The 23059-nt window shown below is 43.5% G+C and overlaps 1 long non-coding RNA gene across 1 annotated transcript in view; it reads left to right on the forward strand.

Moving 5' to 3' along the window:
* Nucleotides 1-23059, forward strand: part of LOC120830819 (uncharacterized) — a 257053-nt gene that overhangs the window by 960 nt on the left and 233034 nt on the right. The window contains exon 2 of the long non-coding RNA XR_013452113.1: nt 661-833. This is a non-coding gene — a long non-coding RNA (uncharacterized LOC120830819). The remainder of the gene's footprint in view (nt 1-660; nt 834-23059) is intronic.

A 23059-nucleotide genomic window follows, 5' to 3' on the forward strand; every position in this document is an offset into this window, starting at 1 on the left:
TTAATGAACAGCTTGACATTTTTAGTCCTCTGTCTGAATCAATAATTTTAATACTCATGAGGGCCAATGGGGATCTGAGCTTGCGGAACACACATTGTGGCCACGGGGCGCATGTTAAATGTCCAAGTGGTAATCGATGCAAAGAAATTAGCTATTGATCTCTTATATTTTTGTAATAGCTTATCTATTGGTTTGCTCTTTCGTAAAATTCCAATAGCAGCCGGATGGAATTTTGCTGGTAATATTGCTGTGGGTTGTGTTTACGTATGTGTGTGCATTCGCATACACCCAGCTTTCGGTGTGTGTTTGTGGGTCATGTTTTAATTAGCACAAAGGGCAGTTTGTGAACAAACGTGTTGAGGGGAATATTGGCGAGCTGCATCACATGCACAGTTTATTACAACTAACGCGGGGAAATTCAGAATAAGATGGTTCTATGGAAGTTAAATGCAGATCACTATTTTTATTTAAGTATGTGCAACCACGTACATCATTTACTAGAGATTGTGAGTGCCGCATTACATAAGCATCTAAAAATATGTTTCATAACTTAATTAGGTGATGCAAAACTACTTCCTCCATAAATACTTTTTCAGGTTAGGAACTGTAGCTACCAACCTTAATTTGTAACATATTCCTTTCCTCTGTCTGTATCCTCAGAGTGTGAAATATGAATCTGCTTTGCTGGGGCAGTGGGGGCTTCGCCAGACTGGACACGGCGAGTCTGGGGCCCATCGGTCCGGAGGAAGCGCATCAGAGGGAGTTCACAGAAACACGGGCGGGCCGAGTCAAGCTACTGGCATGCGGATCCGGTCACTGTATTGTGATCACAGGTACGAATCCCAGTTTCCTTGTGCACCGTTTGTTGTTCTTATTACGCGCTCTCGATGTCTAAACAACATTCACATGCATTCTTTAAGTTTGGGTTGTAGGAATAATTTACGTTGGTTGCCGTCTTCTGCAAGGCTTATGAAAATAAATCATGTGTTTTGTCATCCAATTACTCAGTGTCATTGTTTACCCAGTTAAAGTCTTTCATGTGTCTTCCAACATGGAGTTGTCTGGTGTTTCGGTAAATATATTGTTATATCTGTTAGGTCTTTGGAAATGATTGGAACAAGCTACATTTAACAGCCGGTTATATTGTTAAAACTCTGTTTGCTGAAAGCCACGGCTTTCCACTGAGGCTTCAGAATGTTTACAGAACAATTAGCTAAGTGAGACATTTGATCAAATGATGTGGAAGCAACCGAGGCCCATAGAATCCATTAGCAACCATCACACGCTCTGACGTAAAAAATACAAACTGACATTTGACGGACATGTTTTTCCAAACTACCGAAAATGAATTGTCTCATGGTGCAGTAAAAGAGAGAATTCAAAGACACATCATTCCATATGCGTAGGGTTAACACACAACATGCATGTCTTCTTTCCCGACCACGAGGTAATACTGGCCTACTTATTTGCCAATTTGATAGAAACCCTTATGACGGGAAGGGGGGAGGCTCCTTTAGTACATACGCTACCAGCGGTCATAAATCAGTAGCCAAGATAAGTCTTATGGATCACCCCAACACAAGGATCCTCTACCTCTGCCATCATTACAGCAAAAAAAAGGTGACATTTTTGATGGATTAAAATGGTGCTGGCTAGCTTGGGCTAAATCATGTTAAGTGATGTGACATTGCAGTTTCACACATCATATTTCTGTCAAGACAATGATGGTGGAAGGCATTGTCAAGGCATGATATCTGACAACAGCAGACATCTGGGGGGGCCCGGTTGAGATTTATGGGAAGGTTTTAGTGGTCTGAGGGAGATGGGAGAGAGTAAAAAGATCTCCTTTTTTGTGCATTGTCACTTCCAGAGTGACTGTAAATTTTACTCCAGTGCTGTTGGGAATTGGAGACATTTACACGTGCTGACAAATTGCCTGCTGTAAAAGTATTTACTGTTCTTGTCCTCCTTTTATTCTCGGTTAGCCCACAAAAACATATCCCCTCCACAGACGCAGAAATATTTACCCACGGAAAATTTACGAGACACACGTTTATGTGACGTACCTGAGCGGGAGGCCAACAAACGTCATAATAGTGTCACGTTGAGAGCACCGGTCTGCTGTTAATGTTTTAATGGAGGTGGTCTCACGAGTAGGTCATAATGGCTTTATACTAGGCACATTGTCTCAGATCTCAACCCAAAGAAAGGCTTGCTCATGGAAAAATACCTCGCAGGAGAAATCTGTGAGGTGCAGAAAAGGGTGAAGTACGGCAAACATTTTGTAAATCATTGTGTAAACTGTTTAAAAGCAAACAACCCAGCGATTATCACCAAGCTAATTTCAACAATCAGCAGTAAAGGAGAGTGGCCTTTGTGGTTTGTAATTATGACAAACTTTGACTGTGCGTGAACATTACATTTTACGTTTAGTGTGCTTTTGTATTTGTGTTGAGAATGCGCGAATGATGTGGCAAAGAATAACTGCCGGTGTTTGTGTACGACACATTTTTTAAAATCACAATCATTTTTCTATCATATAACTTGCCGTGATGAATGTAAATGAAAAATCAGATGGTAAATCGCTGAGAGTTCCAATGAGATTACCTGCGAGTAAACTTAGGGTCTCCCGTTGTCTTCTGTGACCATTTTTAAATAATGCTCCACATTTTAGAACGAGCATTACGAATTGTTGCCACTCGGTGGCACTATTAGACTGCCAATAAAAGCTGCGGCAGAGCGGGGGGGGGGGCCCACACTTACCTCACACTCAGACACAGCTATAATTTACTAATAGTGTGTGAGCCGCCATTTCTGTTATCTTTTAATAGATTTGTACGGGGGAAAGCAGGTGCCTGTTGTTAATGTGTCCAATTGCCCAAGTTGCCTACAGAATTTAGGGCATCCATCACTGTCGTCTTCGCGGTGACACCCTGTCGTTCTACTTCACGCGGCGGGCCGGCCGAGCTGGGGCTGGTAACAGATGAGGCTTCTCTCTCCTCCAGACGCCCACAGTCACACAGGGACGACCGCCATACGTGCTTGCACATGCATATACACAGAAACGCACGGAGCTATACTACAGTCTTAGAGGGCAAACTGAACTTACACCATTTCCATAACACATGCATATATTTGGAGGGTGTATATTACATAGATACCCTGGAAGAAAAAAAACGGCACCTGCTGTTTATGGTGATAATAAATTGATATCGAAGCATTAAGCGGAATAAATGGGCTGTGTCTGAGGGGAAAGTGCCATTAAAAAAAAAATAATCCCTCTAAACTTTGCCCTCCGCTGCTTTGAATTCTTGACCTCTCAGCTGCACCCTTGAGCTTAGCCGGGGGCACGGCGTTGCTCGCAGGTTCGCTCTTCGCCCCTGGAAAACACCCCGTGCAGCTGTGTTTCTTTACACCCGGGCCGAGAGTTGGAGGGTATACAGAGGTGTCGGCTAATACCTTGTTAGGGTCTTTTCAGTTGCTCGGTCTCGGTGAGGTCAGTGTCAGTAATGCTTTAGTTCGAAGGCCCTTGATCTGCTGGATGTGGGATGAAGCCACGGACTCATGTGCAGGGCCGTTTGTGACCTACCCTGATTACAGGCCTCAATCCTGGTTGTGGGATTCCTTTGGTCGGACATGGTCACCTTGATTTAGGTCTTTGAATGTTGTGAGCAAAGTCTAGCTGTCCAAAATAGGACTGTGGGGGGACTGAGCTGAGGGCTAAAGTTATTCTTGTTTTATACCTTGGTGTAACCATCATGCTACTTTTTCCCTGTTTTTCCAGTGTTTCCCTCTGCATGCTGTTGGTAAGCATTGTTTATGAGATAAGCATTCCTCCGAAGCGCCACTCAGTCCTCAGCTGTGAACACATAGTTCTTTCCGTTTTAATGACATCCATTAAAATAGATTACAGCAGGCATGGTTTGCCTTGACTTAGTTTTCAAATCCAACCCAGATTTTTGTTTTGAAAAAAGTTAAATCCTCAAAAGTAACAGGAACGGACAAATCGACCTGCCATGGAACTGATCCCTATTTGCATTCAGGGCGCAGTTACATCTCCTGTAGAATCAAATGAGTAGAACAAGTGCGGGTGAGCGATATATGCAGCGAAAGAGACGCAGACACACACAGACAGTCCTGGAGGTGCACACATGACTCTCCCTTTGAGATGACCAGGGCCAGGTTCTGCCTTCAGGACAGGGGTCACGCAGACTCCAGTGACGTCTTCCTCAAACGTGTAATTCACTCGGACGGTCTGGAAACTTTTTCCTTTTTCTCTTGCTTCCTGTCTTTCTATCAAGCCATGTATGCCTGTAGGCAAATGCTCCTTCACCTATATGTATTTGATTGTCCCTTTCAATGTTTGTCAAAGAGAGCAATGCTCTGGAATAATTCTAGAAAGGTATTGGCAATACTCCTGCATGACAACTCTAATATTTCTGCTTTGGGCAACATAACACAACATAAAAAGTAGAACGGATGCATATGTATATATACATTTTATATATCAACCTCAACTCTACAACAACTGAAGTTGTAGTGCAGAGTAAAGTGCAAACTGGGGGGCGTGTTGATGGTTTTCTACTATTTCCCAGTTGGAAAAGGTGGATGAGTTGTAAAAGGGGGGAAGATAAAAAAAATAGATAAAATAAAAAGCTGTCTTTGCTTCTTGCCCGCTCTCTTACTCACCGCTATTTCTCTATATTTTTTCTCCATCTCGCTCTCTCCCCTCGATCTCTGTGCTAATTCGTTTGAGCTTTTGAAGCGTTTAGTTTAGCACTTAGTTGCTTTTTAAGGTTAACGGCAGGACCGAAGCCTTTATGTCGCTGTAAAAATGGACTTAACTCTCTCGGAACATCACGGAGAAAGTTGAAATGTGTATTTCACTTGTCCGCTTCAACGCCATGCGGAACAAAAGACGGGGGAAAGTCGAGCCAATTAGCCGCTAATGAGACAAGCTTGTGAGGATATCCAAATCCTTCAATGTGTTAACGTTTACGACACAACCCCCCCCCCCCCCCCCCCCCCCTCCTCCTCCGCCACACACAAACACACACCTCCTTCAACTTGCGCCTCCCCCATCTGCCCTTGCACCCAGCCTCTTGCAAGGCGGCGAGGGCACCTCTGAGGCCCTCTGTGTGATTATTCACACATGGCCGTGGCCCTGGTGCTTCGAGCGGCGGATAGCAGAGGAAGAAAGAAATGCCTTTACGTATGGCTAATGTAAAAAATGCTCAACTGACACATGGCAATGGCTGTCTTCTTATTTTCTCTTTCCCCTGTTTAAACTCGCCTCCACCCACTTCACACACACCAACTAAATCCCAATATTCTACGGAAAGATAGATTGATCCAATAAGGGACTCTGTCCCTCGCCATCCGTTCTCAATTTTCCTTAATGTAGTAAAGCCAGGAATTGGGTGGATTGGTTGTGGTTGGGAGTCTGGTAAGGGAAACACATTTGATAAGTGAAAAATAATATGCCAAGTTAAAAAAAAGAAAGAAAAAGAAAGCGTCAACCCAGTTGCCTTTGACATGCTTTTTTATCAGAGATGCCTGAGTTGGAAGTGAAAATAAAATCTGCTTTTGTAATATAGATCTTTGGACAGCCTTGAATGATTCGCCACTATTCTTTTCCGGCCTCATTTTCTCCCACAGCGTGCATCGGGAGTGTTTTTGAAATCTCAGGAGGGAAAATCAAATGTGAGTTGGCCTGGACGTGTTGCAGTAAATAGTGAGAAAAAGTAAACACTGGCCAGATCAGGGAATATCATGCACAGCAATGTTTGTACTAAAAGAGAAGTGTGTAATGGAACAGCATGATATTCCACTCTCCAAAGGGTCTTTAATTGATTCTGCGCTGCATTTTCTCATGGAGAAATGAACAGCTCGTGTTTTTACAAAAAAAGGAGCAACAGACATTCAAATGGACACACGCCGTAGTGATTATTGCGTTAGATGACTGCTTCATTGCAGTAGCTTTTTTATTAAATTGCATTATTTTTCCATAAAGGAAGCAGGGAGCTGCAACCTTCACCCTGACTGAAACAATTAAATGAGAAGCAGAGAATTGTTTGGGAGAGGTTTGGGAGCACCAGGTAAGCCAGCGCTCTGCTTGATATGTTATTTGTCAGGGGCAGTACATTCGCGCATGTTAACTAACTGCCACTGGACTTGGCCCCGCTCGTAATAGTGTACCAGCGCAAACATTTTCTCTGAGCGCTTTCCATTATTAATTCTGTCTGAACACATCCACAAATGAATAATGAAATAAATAATGAAAACGTTGTATTACTTTTGGCAGCGGGGTCATTTCTCGTTTCCTGCTTTTTATGCTGCTTGTTGTCCTCCTTTTCACAAAAATTCATTTCATCAGTTGTCCACTGCAACCGGGGGTACACGGCCGCATGAAACGTCAACAACCACGAGCCCACGCGCGTCCTTTACTGGGTGCATTTTAGTCAGACACAATTTCTTTGTATTTAGTCAAGTGGATGCACATACGACAGAGTAAATACTCCCTTAGCTAAGAGACTGATTCAAATATGGAGATTTTTAAAACTTGGGCGCCTTTAGAAAAATAATGTTTATTTAACTTTTAAATGACTAACCACTGAACTCCGGGATAACGTGTAATGGGCTTTAAACAGGAAACTCTTCCAGCTATATATTATTTGGCAAATCAAGGTTCCTCCCTCCCTCTCAGGCTCCAACAACACTCATCTAGCGCCTTTTAGTTGCCTGGCCTATGCCCCCGCACAATGCTGTTAAAGGCTTGTGTGCTGGGACAGAGGCTCGGCGATAAGTAGCCCTCATTTAATATGGATCTTAAAGAGGGCAGTAAACCAAGAGCCTCAGTAGAAGTCCCAGCCCCCCTCCATCCCTCTGGCATTGCTGTATAGATGACCTCTCTCTCTCTCTCATCATTAGAGTCATTGCAAACTCTTTCAAACTGCTCCTTCCTTCGCTCTGCGTTTTACTGTTAATTAGTTTGCTTTGTAAGGTTAGATATGCGGACGGAGCCACTTTGGGAGTGTTTGGCGGCCATCTGTGTGCATACGGCTCTAACTATGTACAGATGGTGTGAGCTTACAGACAGGTTGCTTCTCGTGGGGGGAAAAAAGCACAGGAGACGGTTTTGGATATTTAAACAAGATTTATGGGCATTCTCACAGGTAACTGTTTGAGCTGTAATGATGGTTGTTAGTCGGCTGTCAAGAAAGGATAAGTTGAGACCAGCGTAAGAAAGAGAAGTGAATGTATATTTCTTAATTTCTACATCCTCAGTCATGAATCCTTTAGAAAATATTGTGAATTCCTGGGAAAGTTGCTTTGTTATATTTTTTAACTGCGAAACACACTGAACCAATTTTGGCACGGCTGCTTGAGAAAAGCTCTCATAATTTGGACAACTTAAAATACCATTAGCCACTCAGTGAACCAGGTAAGTAGAGAGAAAGGGAGAGGTTTACAAATAATTGCTTAACAAGGTCCCAAAATTAGCAAACAAGATCTAATAAGGAGCTCCCTGAATTATTTAAGGTTTTGGTTACCGGCATGTCAAATTGGATTTCCCAAAGAGACTGAATTTTATATTTTTTTTACTTCGATAAAAATAACAAAAAATACATTAGATACTAATTGTTTTTACATTTTTAAACAGTGCCAGATTGCACTAAAACGTCCCTTTTGATTGAGCGAACTCTTGTTTTTGCCTGCGAGGTGCCTCTTGCCGGTGGGAAACCCGCTCTTGTCAATCGCAGTTCAGTGGTTAATGCTTTCCACGGGGCCTTGTGAATGACCCCCCCCACAATTAAAAAAGGGTTAGCAAAATTATTTTTGGCCTCCTGCCACATACTTTAGGTGACTTAGCAGTGGTCGGAGACGGACTGTGGGCTCTGAATCCCCAAAACGTGAATTTCTCCATCAACCCGGCTCTCGCCCAGCGTCATTAGCAAATTGAAGGGAGCTCGGGGAGAAGGACGTCTTTCTGTATATGAGGAAAGGGACCTTTTTATTTACACAGTTTGTGAGTAAAATAAATAACAGACTAATTTCCTGTGCACAATTCTATCCAGTGCGTCCATAGTTCACTATGCACGTCTGAGAAGCACATGAAAGGATCTCTGTATTCAAACCGAACTAGAGATGGAAGTGAGAAGGGTACGCGTGCTAAGACGTGAAAGAAGATGAGCATTTTCACAGTAAAGTAACAGTTTTGTCAAACACCATCAAATAAAGGTTTATTAACGATTATAATTTGCCGTGCGGACACCTTTTTTGTGATGAAGCGGAGTGTCGGGGCCGGGCTGAGAAGTATTGCAGCGCGGTGTCAGCGCTTAGGGAGTCAGTTAGGGGAGACTCTGTCATTTCATTAGATTTGCTACGACATTATTCATCATCATGTATTGACGCGTGTAACTCGGCGAGACAGGTTACAAATAACATAACAACAGGCATTTATGCTACTCCGTGTTTCACAGGCGCAATTGTTCAAAGATACTGGAAAAATGGGGAAGGTGTGACATTTAAGATTAAAAGACGCGTCTCTAAAGATTGTTCCTTTTTGTTATCCACAAACAAAAAACTCTTGTTAGTGTTTGTGATAACGCTGCTTACTAATGACGACAAATGAGGACACCAATATAAAAAAATAATTTGCAATGTACAGCTATTCAACATAACATGAAAGGCCCTTTTGTATTTCTTTCTTTTTTCTTTTAAATCAAATCCTCCTCATGAATTAAGAGGATTCACTAGAAATGTCTAAGAAAGACGCCCAAAATACAGAGGGGGGGGAAAGATTGCTTTGTTCATTTCTCCCCCTCCTCTCTTTCTCTCTTTCCCACTCTCCCCAAGGTTCTATTAGGAAATAGATCCCAGGTGTTCGATAAGCCTGTAGTGGACATGACAGCAGTGCAATCAAGTGTATAAATTTAATTGCAGGCTCATTTTGTGCCGTTTATTAGCCGTTTAGGGGCACATCGCTCCACTTGAACCCTGTTATTGCCAGACAGAACAGCTGTTTGGTTCCTTTTTAAATGTTTATCTCTTTGCATAGTGAAAACGTACATACTTAAATGCCAAATGCTGCTTATGAGTCCTAGAAATGGTTTAACAAAATGCATACGTATATACAACGATGCATTTCTTAAATATACTTTTTTTTAAATCAATTATACCGTTTATGAGAACATTTATTCAATTTCAATTCTTTTTTTTTTTTCAACAGAAAAGTTTCAAATTTAATCGGGTTGTCTGATGTTGTCCACAGAAAACAAAAATTCATGTAAGTCTAAATATATAAAACATTATAGTAAGTAAAACATTATTTTCCATTTTAATTGTTATAAAGCACATAGCTGCAGCTACAGTCTATGACCACACTGTATATGTACATTTGTGCTCATCTGAACACACACACACACACACACACACACACAAGAGGGTAAGTCTCAGTGCAGCCAGTCTGGCTTTTGCTGATCTGGGTTGATCTGACCTCCGTGTTTGCCTGTGGACGTTGCCACACACCGAGAAGCCTGCAGATTTGGTTGAAACCTTCTTCTGGTGCGACACCCCATCAATAAAAAAGCCCAGAGAAAGCTGTGTTAATTGTTACCATGTAGTCGGCTGCGGCATTCCTATAAATCACCAGACTAATTGCAACAAACTGTGGGCTGACATTGGGCTATGATTCCAAACTGGCAAATATTCATCAACATTGCAACTGGCCCCCACAAAACAAAGGAGCCGGACGTTTCGCTGGCCAAACACATATCTACCATCTAACGCCCCCATTATTTATGGACCTTTCTTGTCCTCAGCATTAAAGTGCTGCATGGTGACTGAATGAGATGCCGTCTTGCTTATTTATTATATCCCGAGTAGGGGCATTCATATGACCAGTCACAGACCTTGTTTCCTTGTTGCCCTTGAAGCCGGGTGTGTTGTGCTCACTGCTCGTTATTGATTACTGCGTTTCCTGTCATACCAGGATTAACATGAAGCAGTTTCTAGTGAGGTTCAGCACGTTTTTTTTAAAATATTATTTACCAAACGCTCATTACGTCAGTACTTAGAAAGTGTTTGATTCGTAGCCAAGTAGTCAAATGTTTGATCATTTAACCTCCCGTGCAATCTTTATTTCATGCAGACGAAAAGGCTAGTTAAATCTCTCTCTACGGTTTGACAGGCACCATAACTGTCACTGCAGATGATCTATTTCACAGCACAATGCATTACTACCACTAATCCCGTTCCACCATCCCGCCAATTCAGCCCGGTTCTGTTCACAACAGCTACAGTGTGTGTCTCAACAGGGCTGAATGGGGTTTCCCCCAGATGTGCATCAGCAGCGAAAGATGGAGGCGCAGAGGGTCGAGATCGGATATGTGGGAATCTGATCAATGAATCTGGAAGATCTACGTGGGCGCAGAGGTTTGCACATGTCTGCACATGCACACGCATGCACAAATAGTGCGATTAATTCTAAATGTCTTTGAGCATTATGCGAGCATGTTCTTATCCCTGTTGCTTCCCTCCTTACATTTTCCCCATCGTCCAGCCCTCTGTTTTCAAATGGCTGAGATTCCAGCTGACTCGATAGACTTAACGGGTGCTACCATGGGGAGGGGATTTGGGGGGCGACGGGCTCAAGAAGAGCGTGCGAATGAAAATCCTTTCTTTTGACACTGTTAAACATAGACGGGCTTATTACCGTGTTCTGTGATTCAGCTGGATGTGTTCAAGGATCTTCTCGGCGGGGAAAAAGGTCAGCTGCTCTTAGTTGGGCTCAGCTAGAATACTAATACTGTCCTTATTCAAATGATCTGCTCCAGCGCTTATTAAATTGATGGCCCGGGTGCTCTAATTTAATAGTGTTGCAGTCCAGGAGAGGGGACACAGCTGCAGTCACCGCTGAATTAGGTGCTTCTGAGGCAAAGTTCAAGCAGGAGCCCCCTTTGCTTTTGGGATGTATTTTCCTCTGCAAATTAGCAGTCAGTGGCAGTGTGCAATTAATTAGCGCAAACCAGGAAAAGCTTGTCATTTAATAAGGTGCGTTTTCACTCCAAGCTCTCCCACATGCAGAAAATGTGTCTCCTTATCTCACCACATCTTATTCCCTCCCTTAATCCCTCCCTCCTTTTTTGTCTGTTTCTTTCTGTCTTCCACTCCTTCCTCTCCTGCACTCCATTTTACATAAACACAGGGAATTGATCCATTAAGTGGTGGGCTATTAATACCATTTAATGTATGTCCGTTTAAATGAAAGCTCTGGGTTGGAGTTTTTTCGGTGGCATCGGAGTTTTAAGAGCCCCCGATGGGTCGGCTGAAGGGAGTAAATATTGCCCACTTGCTGATGATTTCATCCAATGAATCCAGGATAGATTTAACAAAGTTGGAGAAGCAAACTAAAGCACATGACATCCGATATCGGCATTAGGTGCATATTATGTATGTATAAAATATATAACAACAGGTTATAACAATCAGGTTGCTTATACTTTATTCTGATGCTTTAAGCTTTTTCAGTCAAAATGTGTCCTTTTTTTTAGATGTGTTTGTGTGTGTGTGTGTGTGTGTGTGTGTGTGTCGGCATGCGAGTGGGCGAGAGAGTTAATGACTATTTTGTCAAATTACTCAGTATCGTCGTGGAATACTGCAGGCTATGGACAGTGTACGTAGATGCCCTCGTCCTCCCGCTGTATTCAGGCTGAAGGTTGAATGCTGAACATAGAGTACAGTAGGCCATAAATAAGAGTGCTTGGGTTCTATCAGTGCTGACAGAGGTCTCTTTCCCCCTTAGACACACACACACACACACACACACACACCCTGGCCCAGTGCCTGCTTGTTTCCCCCCTCAGCTAATAGACTCTGGTGAAAACCAGTCAGCATTGTTGTTCTCAGATTGATGTGACCTTGATGCCGTTTAGTGCAGTGATTTGTTTATTGGCACTTATTTTGATGCATGTGGAAGTGAGCCTTAAAAGCCCTACCACACACACACACACACACACACACACACACACACACACACACACAGAGTGAGGAAGATAAAGACGAGAAAAACAGAGCTAGAAAGATGGAAGGGAAGTAAAAATGAGGGAGATGGAAAAGAAGAGATATTCTCCGGGGGCAGATTACATAATACATCATTCGCAAAGCATTGTTGCCAATATGTCTTTTATACTCCTTAAATTGCCGTTGCCATCCCAGGGCCCCCTCTGCGCTTTGACAAACACATCACAACACACACAAACATATTGTATTCTCTCTCTGTACAGTTTGTGTACAGTTAGTGGAGTCTATCACAGGCCTCCTGGGACGCCACTGTGTGAGGAGCGGCGCTGGTGCCGAGGAGTACTGTACAGTATTGATGGAGCTGTGTTTCTGTTAGGCAGTGAAAACAAAGTCTCCCTGATGCACGGTGGAGTGTAGGGGGATCAATAGACGCGGAGCGCTTCATTTCCTCGGGCTTCTACTGAAGAAACACTCACTGATGCGTCAGGGCTGCTGCAGCGGCTGCTGCTTTGACATAGTGGAGGAGATGCCCAACCGCGAGGCCCAAACACACACACACTCGCATACGCCCAGAAAGACCCCCATTCGGATGAGCCGATGTGGGGAAAAGCAATGAAAGAGTGCAGCGTCGTGTGTCATACTGCGCTGTGTTTGAATAAGAAGAAACAGGTGTGAACTAGGGAGGGGGGGGGGGGGTTAACTGACACGCGGGGTCCCAACGAGCTCGAGTGATGCGTAAGGGTTTGGCCGCCGCACAGGACGTAACTAGACATGTTGCTCTGCTTGCGAAACGTTTGGCTAGCGCGTGGGATGACACGGGGCCAGAGCCTGGGGGCAGCCAGGCAGACGGGAGAGCCCAGCTGTCACCTCAGTCAGCCCCCTTCTCTGGGGGCAACTGTCAATCAGCAGCCTCTCATATCGCGCCGTCATTGAAGCTAATTGCTATTGTCAACCCCAGAGACCAGAGAGGATGCTAATGCTAGTGCAATTGCCCTTTTTGGAGAGAGAATACTGCCTCCAAACATGAGATTAGAAAAAGACGCAGGGAAATCAAGGGAAGCAAATTAAAGGTGGTTCTTGTAGCGCATTAATAAGGCATTAGTAAAAATTAAAGGCGGGATCACAAAAAATTACCTCAAACAGCGCACATCCAGGCCCGAGGAGCAAAGGCTGGACTATAAGGGAATGTGGTTCAGGGGGGAAATCATTCAACAACACATTGTTATGCATGCAGTTACACAGCCCCTCTTACATACACATGCATCCCCAATCACACACTCACACATAGCAAGTATACACACAGCAATAGGCCTAATGAAAATAAGATGGATGCTCTCTGAGAGACGGGCGGCCGTGAAATGAATTGCCGTCTGTCCCCTCCCACTGATAATGATGGGCTGTATCCTGGAGAATTTGCACAGAATAGATTTTATTTGGAAGGATTATTTATCGTCCGTCTCATTGGAGGGGTGGTGTGTTTAGAATAGTGAGGGTTTAAGTAATGGCCCGCGTGAGATAAGTCCCCGTGTTAATTCCTCTTGCTCCTCTTCCTTGGCTGGCACCTTCTTAACCGCACCACCCCCAATGCATCGATTTATTCACACGGACAGTGAGACTTCTCATGGAATATTTACAGCTCCTCTGTTCTTTTCTTAATTTAACGGCAAAAAATGCTGTCGTCTGATATGTTGATAGGCATTATAAACGGCATTCATAGATTTCTAATCTTCCGCCAATGGTGGTATTGATATTCTAATCCGTCTTGACTCACCGCCGTTGCGCGGAGCGCCGTTGCCCTTTCTCAGGTGGCACGCAAATGTAGAGCAATTATTACAATAAAGATTTCCATTCTGTCTGCATGTGGGGCCGGTTGGCTGAAACAAAAGGGGCCGTGTCAAACCAACCAAACTAAACAGCCACCAGAGTGCAAGGCAGTCGAGTCTGCTCTCTCTCCTCTCCTTTTGCTTTTCTCACTCTGTCACTCCCTTCATTTGTGGGAGTACAGAGGGACAACATTATCATAAAATAACACTGCCCCCCCCCTCACTCCCCCTCAACTGCACCTCATCACCCTCTCACAACCCATAAATCAGGATGCTGGTGTTATGGCGGCTGGAGGCGTGGTAGCTGTGGCGACATAGAGGATCCTGGTGTGGGTGTGAAATCACTTGACCCTCAGCATTAACCTTTCTGGAGTGAATGGCCGCCGCTCTCCTCAGCAGGCTGGGAACAAAAGAGGCTGGTATTGATTAAACTCTGCCGCGCGCACTTGATATTAAACACTGGCTTAGGCGCCTGTGTTCCATAAACCCATTGCCGCTCAAACGCTTCTACTGCCTTACCTCACTTACGCATAAAAAATGTCTTCGAATAAATACCTCCTGTGTATTCTATTGGCAGTCACGATCGCCCACATGCCCGAGTGAAAGGACTCCCTCAGACGCACGCACAAACCCACGTGGACGCAGCGGGTAAAAGCTGTGGGGCTGATCATGGCTTACGGTTAAGGTGCCCAAAGGTCACACAGGATGATGGAGAAAGCGAGGGCGGGGAAGGGTTAGGTCTCCGGGGTGATTAGTGTTTTGTCATCTGGAGCGGTGTTTACTTTTTCGCGGCGCAGATTCTCCTTCCTTCATCTCCTCCGCGCCTGTCGAATCGATACTCTGCATCCACAAAGGTCTGGGAGAAGGCACACAGGCGTGTGAGTCAGTCGGCGCTTTCCGAGCTGAAGGAGTTTGAAGTCTCGCAGGCTGCAGCGAGGGTTCAATCACCTTTTCTCCCACTTGGTGGAAGTTATGCGGCAACGGGACGGGGAGCGCACACGCTGGAGGTGTTTGGCTGATTCCTGTTTAGAACACTGGGATGACTTTGCAAACATTCATGTCAAAGCTACACAATATTTGTCTTGTCGGTTTTAGCTATTAGAAAAGGTATTGGATCACTTTTTGGACTAACTAATATTTTTACGAATACGGGAAGATAGCAGAGAATGTACTGTAAACATTCAAAATGAAAAAAATCTAAAATAATAATGAGACAAAACGTTTTAAGCTCCGTCAATGATTACAGATTGCAGAGAAAGCACATGGATTTCTGCTCAGAGGGAGCTCTTGATTTGCTCTTTAATCAATTCAAATGCTTTTCATTCAGGTGGCCTTTTTATCAAATATGTATTTGTCAAAGGACTATACAACATCCTGTATAAAGCTACCTGTTGTCATGACAATGATTATATTTTTGTGTATCTATTTATGAAAACTCCTGGTTAAACACGGACCAGTTAAACAGTTAACAACTAAACTGTAGTTTGGTACATGAAACAATACCGTGGAAATATAAACATTGGTTCAATGGAGAAAAAAAGGGCCTAATTTATTTGACTTTTCTGGCCGCAGCTCAGGTGCGGTTTTAAGAAGAAAAGCTTCAGACCTATCGCGTACAAACCACAGAAACATGGCACCGTATTGGCGGTCAGGAGAACAATAAAATGCATTTAGCTCCTTAGACAAGCCTCGCTGGCCTCACAGGCGTACTTACTCTAAGGCCGCCCTCTGATTATAAATGGTCCATCACGGGTCTGTTAGTTCATTTAGAAGCAATGGTAACTGCTACGCACACCTTAACCTCGGAGGCAGGACGCGGCCGCTTCTCACCGGGAACGCCAGCATCTGTTCAAGGAAGTGCCTGTCTCGTTCAGGCCTAATTGTCGTTCCTCTATGAGAAGGCTGGTAAGTGAGAGCAGGAGGGGGGCTGTCACGTTCCTGTCACATCCCAATGGTCCGGTAAATAGAGCGTGTGAGTGTACCCCCTCCCCCCACCCTCAGTTACTGATGGACGAATAGCCCCCCCCCCTCCCCCCTTCTCTCCGGGCACCCGCCTCCCCCCACAATTCCACTATAGCTTTCTCTCCCCTTATTTATCTCTACTCTGTCATGTTCTTCACACGAGTAGAAAATAATTAATTACTGCACCCAGTGATGATTTATGATATTACTGACATAATTAATGATACACATCAATTTTCCTGCTTAATTGAAGGGGGGGGGGGGCGGCATAGCCTATCATGGCCCCAGGAAAGGCCACTGCCCTGAGAAGGTGGAGACGCCTCTCCACCCTCACCCACCCGTAGGTTCTCTCTTTCTTTCCCGTTTGCTCGCCAGCCTCTCATTCACTCTCCAGTGCTACAGCGGCGTCGGGGTTTCATCCGGCAGGCTGTTTGGCAGAGAACCGTACTTCTTGTCCATATGCTCTGAATAAACCTCAAGGGCCGGACAGTTGTTTTCACATGGAGATGTGCATTCATACATATCTTGTTACGTATGGGTATGTGTGTGGACTCCATAATGGACCCTGTGAGTGTGTGTAGGTATACAGTGATATATGATTCATGAAGATGCGTGTGAGGCATATGTAATTTGAGCTCTACCCTCAGGACTAGAGACAACAAGGTAGTGTATGAATATTTGATTCGCAGGAAGAAAGTATAGGATCTATGCGCGGCATTTTAAACAGACAACCAGGAATATTATGCTTGGAAATCTATACAGTGAGGTTTCCAATCATGCAAATATGTGTATTCTAATTGTCTGTCCTCTGCATTGTGACTATTTTGAAAACATAATAATGATCCACATTACTCTGCCTACATGAAAAGGAATGTACTTGAATGTCCACCAAATATATTTGCGTGTAGGGAAGAAGTTTTATGCTTTGTTGACTATTTTTTCCAGTCCATGAAAAGTACTCGGTTACAATGTGAATAGAAAACCTGTCTTTCAAGTTTCGGTGTAAATTCCTGAATGCTTGTGAGTGAGTGCAAGTCAGAGAGAGTGACAGAGCCCTCTTAACGACCTCGAGTACAGTGAACCCCATTTCACAGCCACCCAGTGGCTCCACCAGCCTCCAGCTAACTGTGTGATCAGGTAGTTTCACAAACTGACGCTGTCAACATGCAGAATGTGGACAGGGGTTGCAGGGGAAATAGCGGACTCAGATTAGTCTCCATGGCAACGGCAAAGCACCCCTGTTTGTAGACGGACGAATTTGGCTACATGTGAAAATGATTGGCAGGTCTATTCCTCCGCAGCTGACCCATAGAAATTAGCAACTAGGCGTTATAATACCCAGCTGCATTGACAGGATCTCCGTACTTTTCAAAGTTCTCTTGTAAGTGCCTCTCTTCGCCATTTGCATAAGAAACATGGCGTGCTTATTGGAGGGGCTTTGGGGTTGTTGTTGGGTGCTTTCATATCTGTAGCTTGACGGCTTCTTTGTGATCAAGGGGATTGGGAGGAGGGAAGGGTTGCCAGATGAGAATAACTTAATTTCCAAAGCTCCAAGATGAAAAAATAAAAAGAGTTGAGGGTACAAGTTTATGATGAATGAATGAAAAAATACAGTGTCGCCGTGCAGTGTGTGTGTGTTACTCAATGCATTCATGTGGCAAAAAGGCAGAACCGCCTTGCAAGCGTTTGTGCCAAGTGGTCACAATTATCAACATTAAAGCGCCGCTCATCTTCGTAAAGACCGCTTATCTTGTTTTTCAATCACTGTAAATCACAGGCAAAAAGAACGGTTTGCGATGTGACCCGATGATGGCTTTGGGAAGGGGATGTCCGCCAAATGCAAATGTTTTTAAGTTGCAGCCACGGAGCTGTGTGGTGCCAGAAAACTAGAGTGAATGTTACCGTCTGCACCGGCCTAAGTTCACACCTACTGAGATACTTGGAGAGGAGAGCATTCCGCTGCCACAGCCAACGCACACAAAAACACAGAGATAGAATAAGTAAGGAAAAATGAAAGTCGGTAGAATTGACCCTAATATCCATAGCGGCAATTTAGGCATGGTTTTAAACTACTAAATGTTTTATATCTGTGAGCGACCACCAAGGTTTAAATGAGTGTAAAGGAAAATGGGCCTGCTAAAATCTAATCTTTTTCTTTAAAAGCCTCATTGTTATTCTACCTCAAGGTTTGAAAGCTGTTTGTCTCAAGTTTGTTGATTTAAACTTGAACACAAATATGCTTCAAATGAAGTGTTTATAATCACACACGGCAAGTGAGTAAAATAAAAATGTTAAACACGTAGAAGCCTCTGAAAAAATAATGTATTTCGGCAAGAAAATATTGATTGGACATAATTTCATCAGTGTTGATCCAATCAAAAGGTCATATAATTAACACTAGGGGGCACCAGTGATCCACTCAATGTTGTTTTGCGGAGACACCACAGGAAAGAAAATGATGCTCTGATAGATTATATGCTTTTGACACAACAATGCATGTTCACAAGTAAGAGGAATTTCAAAGTTACCTTAGAAATATTTTAATTAAATTTGAATAGTCTTTTAGAATAATTCAAAATCACTCTGACACGCTACATCCATTTATTTTGACAGTACTTTTCAGAAGAAAGGAAAGAAAGGGGGTCAAGCTAGACACAAGGAAACGCTAATGAAAACAATCACCTGTTATCTGTGGTTAATACAGTTCTTATTTTCATCAACTATAGAGGAATCAAAGTGAACAATTAACCAATCAATTTTGTCTTTGCCTTGAAAATCTATCGCTTCCATTTAATGTTGTGAATGAGAAATAGTATTTAAATTTGACACAAGTTTCTGCTTGTTAATTCAGTTTTATATAGTACAAATATAATTTTATTTTTAAAGCCAACTATCAAGTTGATTTGTCTTCTTTTAATTAATATACATTTCATATGTATATTTATATACATTTATATATGAGTTACTTCAATTGCTGGGGAAATAAGGCTTCAAAGACTTTTATTTTACTACGATTAGAACAATGAAGTTACTTTTCTTGCTATACTGTAATTAATTCAATTGAATTTCCAAGATTATTTTTAATGAAGTAAAAACCATCCAGATATATGATAGTTCAAAATCTGTTTCATAATTTTATGTTTTTCAATAGATTTACATTTATAAGCCTTGGTTTAGAGTTTAACCTTCCTTACTTTTGTATGAGATAAATCAAATTAACAGATTTTTGGTTCGTCTGAACTATTTATTAGTAAAAGAGCGTAGACCTTTTAAAATGAATATACATATTCTACCATTTATATTTGTAGAAAAAATAACTTTTTTATAATTCCCATTAATACAAACCTTGTTGATTTGACATTTATTCACATTAACCATTTTTCCAAGGGTCATTCACTCTTTTAAAAACATCACGTAAAAGTAATAATTCAAGAATGTTTTTAATTAAACATTTTAATTTAGTGACAAAATTGATATAAATAAGTATAAAATGAATGCCAAACCACTGATTTTATAGTGGTCTGTTTATTCCATTTCCACCATGAAGTTTGTATCAATGTGATTGTCATCAGAGCGTCATTTCATCTCAGTTTTCTTTTTCATCTCTGATACTCCTGGGGATTCTGGTCTTTTCTTTATGAAGAATAATTGGGAACATACCCCCCTTTTTTAAAGCTGTATAGCTTCACGGCGTTTTTCCTCTCCGGTGTGTGTGCGCGCACACACACACACACACACGCACACGCAACTTCAACTCCCTGAGTAATCATTGTTCAGTGGCTCTGGTCAGCATGTTGTCACCTGTATCCCATTAAGAACATTCTCACCTCAGCACACACACACACACACACCAAACCTCTCTCTCTCCCTTGCTTTCACACACTCACACACACACACGTACCTTATCCTCCTCTCCACTCACCCGTCCTCCTCTCCTTTCCACTATTTGCACCCCACAATTCCACACCTGGTGCATTGCCCTTTTTCCAACCTATGGTTTGGAGCTGCCCTCTGTGTTTTTTGCCTGTTATTGGGAAGACCTTGGGAATCACTGCTCTACTTTCGAGGCCATTCTGCATTTTTGCTTTTCATACAATTTTCCTCATCGACAGTAAATGGAGCTGGGTTTGTGAGGAGGAGAATGCGGTACAGAAAAGACATCTGCGCGAGTGAGGTTCCCTCAGGGGCTCGGGTCATGGGGCATCATAAGCCACACCCTCAGCCGCCTCTACCAACACCCACTGGATTCTGATTGGTTGACAGTGTGAGGCCAGGGAAAGCCTAAATTGGCCCTCTTTAGCCATTGAACAGAGGACTTTGAATAATGCGCCTACTAAGCAGACCAAATAAGTTATGAATGTCACATCATTTGAATTACACTCTATATTACATTAATCAAATTACTTGTTTTTCCAAGTAAACAAAATTAAACCCATTAAGATGTCAGCATTTAGTTGAATATAGGAATAGTAGGGAAGATTCTCAAAAATACATAACAAAAGAAATGGGAATTGTATTCATTAAGTAATGCTTACATCTAATTAATTTGGCTGAACTGTGTGTATAATATAATATATATATTTATAGTCTTTCCTGTAGTGTTACTGCTTTAGAATAAGGGCCATCATGCGCGGTTAAGATGAATAAAAACTGTGCTGTTGTAGCTCTTCAAACTGCTTTTTTTCCCCTCTGTTTGCACATTAAACTGTATGTGTGTGCGTTTGTGTGAGCGCACGCTCGCTCACAAACCCACTCCTGGATCCACGATGCGGCAGCCTTTCCCGTGTCATTGTTGGTTGGGGAGCGGGTATCCGGTCCCCGTAGTCTGGATGTGACACCCGCTCTGTGGGACGTGGCAGCCCCCTTAGAAACCGGCCGAGTTCCAATCATCTACATGCCATAACCTTACGGCCGCTTTTGTCCACACCTCCGCCAAGATTCATTTGTGTCGGCCCAGCAGGTCTGACCGTTGAACAATTCCCCGGCCGAGCAGGAGGGAAATAAATTCCACTGATTAAAGATATCTGGTGACTGTTCTACATGCTGTCAGCACACTGTTAGTGCTCCCCCAACCCCAACAACCCCTCCTCTCAGCCACTCACCTCATGCGCTTCATCTCCTAGACCCCCCCCCCCCCCCCCCTCCCGTGTATTCTTTCTGGTTTCCTCACCTCTCAGCCTAGCGTAGCCTAATTCTACTATGCATCAAGATAATCTGCTAAGGTAAGAAAAACAGCCCATTAATAACAACATTTTTTCTTCCTTTTTCAGGGTTAGTCTGAATTAATGCACGTATGTAATCGGGCAAAAATAATTAACATGTTTTTAATTTTTGCAGTAAAAGCAAAAAGCGAAAATAATAATGACTGGAAATCACTGTGAGGTGAGAGCATCGTGTGTGTGGGTTATTATCTACGTGCGTCTCATCTCAGTGGCTGCGTGGCCCGACCTTGGGCTTTTTTGCTGTATCCTCGTGCACCGGCGTCCCAGCCAGCTGTAAAATAAAATGGAGGAAGGCCCGCACACAGTAAATCAGAAATAGCTGTGCCACTGTGCTCTGGCTGTACTTAAGAGTCCCGCACTACGGTAAAGGGGCCTTGCAATAGGGGGCAAAGGGAGGCTGAGCAGCGTAAGAGATATGCGGCGACCCTCTTTCTTGCTGCAATCAACTATCAGAGTTGACAAGTTTCAAGTGAGGTCCTCCTTGCTTCATTTATGTCATTGTTTCTTTTTTTTTGCTCTATTTATTTTCTTTCTTTCTTTCTGCCCCCCATCAATTTATACCCTGCTTCACAGTCTTGCACTTTATATGAAGATATCTTACATTTTTTTACACATGTAGCATTTCTCCAGACCAGCAGGGGACAGTGTTTCTTGACATGTATGTTGAGATGCTTGAACAAACATTCATGCACTAATTATTAAAGAAGACACATTTCCTCCTTTTGATCTCTTATTTGTTTTTGACTTTGTTCACATACAAGTTTTAGCCTATTTCACATTAGTTGTTTGTCTGAAGTGCCCTGCCCACGTTGGCAGAAACACACAAATGGAGAAAGGCCTATAACTTCAAATGACTTGATTGTTCTACTTTCCTCACTAGGTACTCCGGTATATGGGTCACATGTTTTGGAAGGTGGAGATGGAGGGGTTGTGGGAATTGGCACATCTTTTTTTTGAACGTTTTGCCCATTTCCATTTCAGGAGTCACCTCCAAACCCTAATTAACAGGGAAAGCCATCAAATCAAACTTTACCAATCCCAAAGGGGCCGTCGGCGGGCAACTGGCACAGACGTTTCCATTGCCACTCTCTCCTGCCACCTTTTGCTGCACTCGTTTGTGTGTTTGTGCTGCGCGCTTGTGTTGGGAGAAAGAAAAGTTCCGCTGCTATTGGGACGGCCAAAGACGTGGAGACGTCCCACCTTCCACCCGTGCAGTTGGCTTTGTGTGTTCCTCATTTGCCGCACGCGTGGCTGCAATTGCCCCGTTTGTGTGTTCATCCAGGTGGTGTTTTGTGCCTGTGCACTGGGGGCGCGTTTGTATGCGCGCCTGCGCGTCAAAGGTGACAAGCGAGCGTTTGATTGTCAGTCGAGGTGAGGGGCCGTGGAACACGGAGAGCGGCGGAGTGGCGCCCTGTGCGACACGGGTCCTGTAGACAAGGGTTAAGCAGGGAATAGGGAATAGTCCTGAGGTAATAGCATGGGGGGCGGAGGGTTGATGAAGGGTGAACAAAGGTGATGCAGTGTTTCACAGGCACGACGCACCGATATGCTTTGTTGGCTCATTTGATAGGCGCGTGTGAGTGAAGGAGGGCGCCCTCCGGGGAAATTTAATAGCAGTCAACATCAGCCTTTACGCTATGAAAGTAAAAAATAGGGTAAATATACAAGGTTGTGAGAGCAGAATAATTTAAGAAGGCACCGGCGTAGCCGGGGATGTATAAGTGTATGTCTTGCTGTCTCAAGCCAATACGACCGAGCTATCCTGAGCCTTTATTTCAGTCATCATTCAGCTGTGCCTGAGTGTGAAAGCCTCAGCGTACAGTGAGGGAACTCATCATTAAACGGGCGGACTCCAGGGTCTCCCCTCATTGTCTCATCCGCCCTCTGTTCCTCTATTAGATTCATAACTGATATTTAGCCACAGAGCCACATTGTGCTTTCTTTTCTCCACGTCTAGACAGAAAACCAAAGGATGCGTCTACCTCGCGCTGCAGACCACAGAGGTGGCTCGTTCCCCTGTGTGAAGCA

The sequence above is a fragment of the Gasterosteus aculeatus genome, chromosome 13 (genome assembly GCF_964276395.1).
Source record: "Gasterosteus aculeatus chromosome 13, fGasAcu3.hap1.1, whole genome shotgun sequence".
NCBI classification, from domain to species: domain Eukaryota; kingdom Metazoa; phylum Chordata; class Actinopteri; order Perciformes; family Gasterosteidae; genus Gasterosteus; species Gasterosteus aculeatus.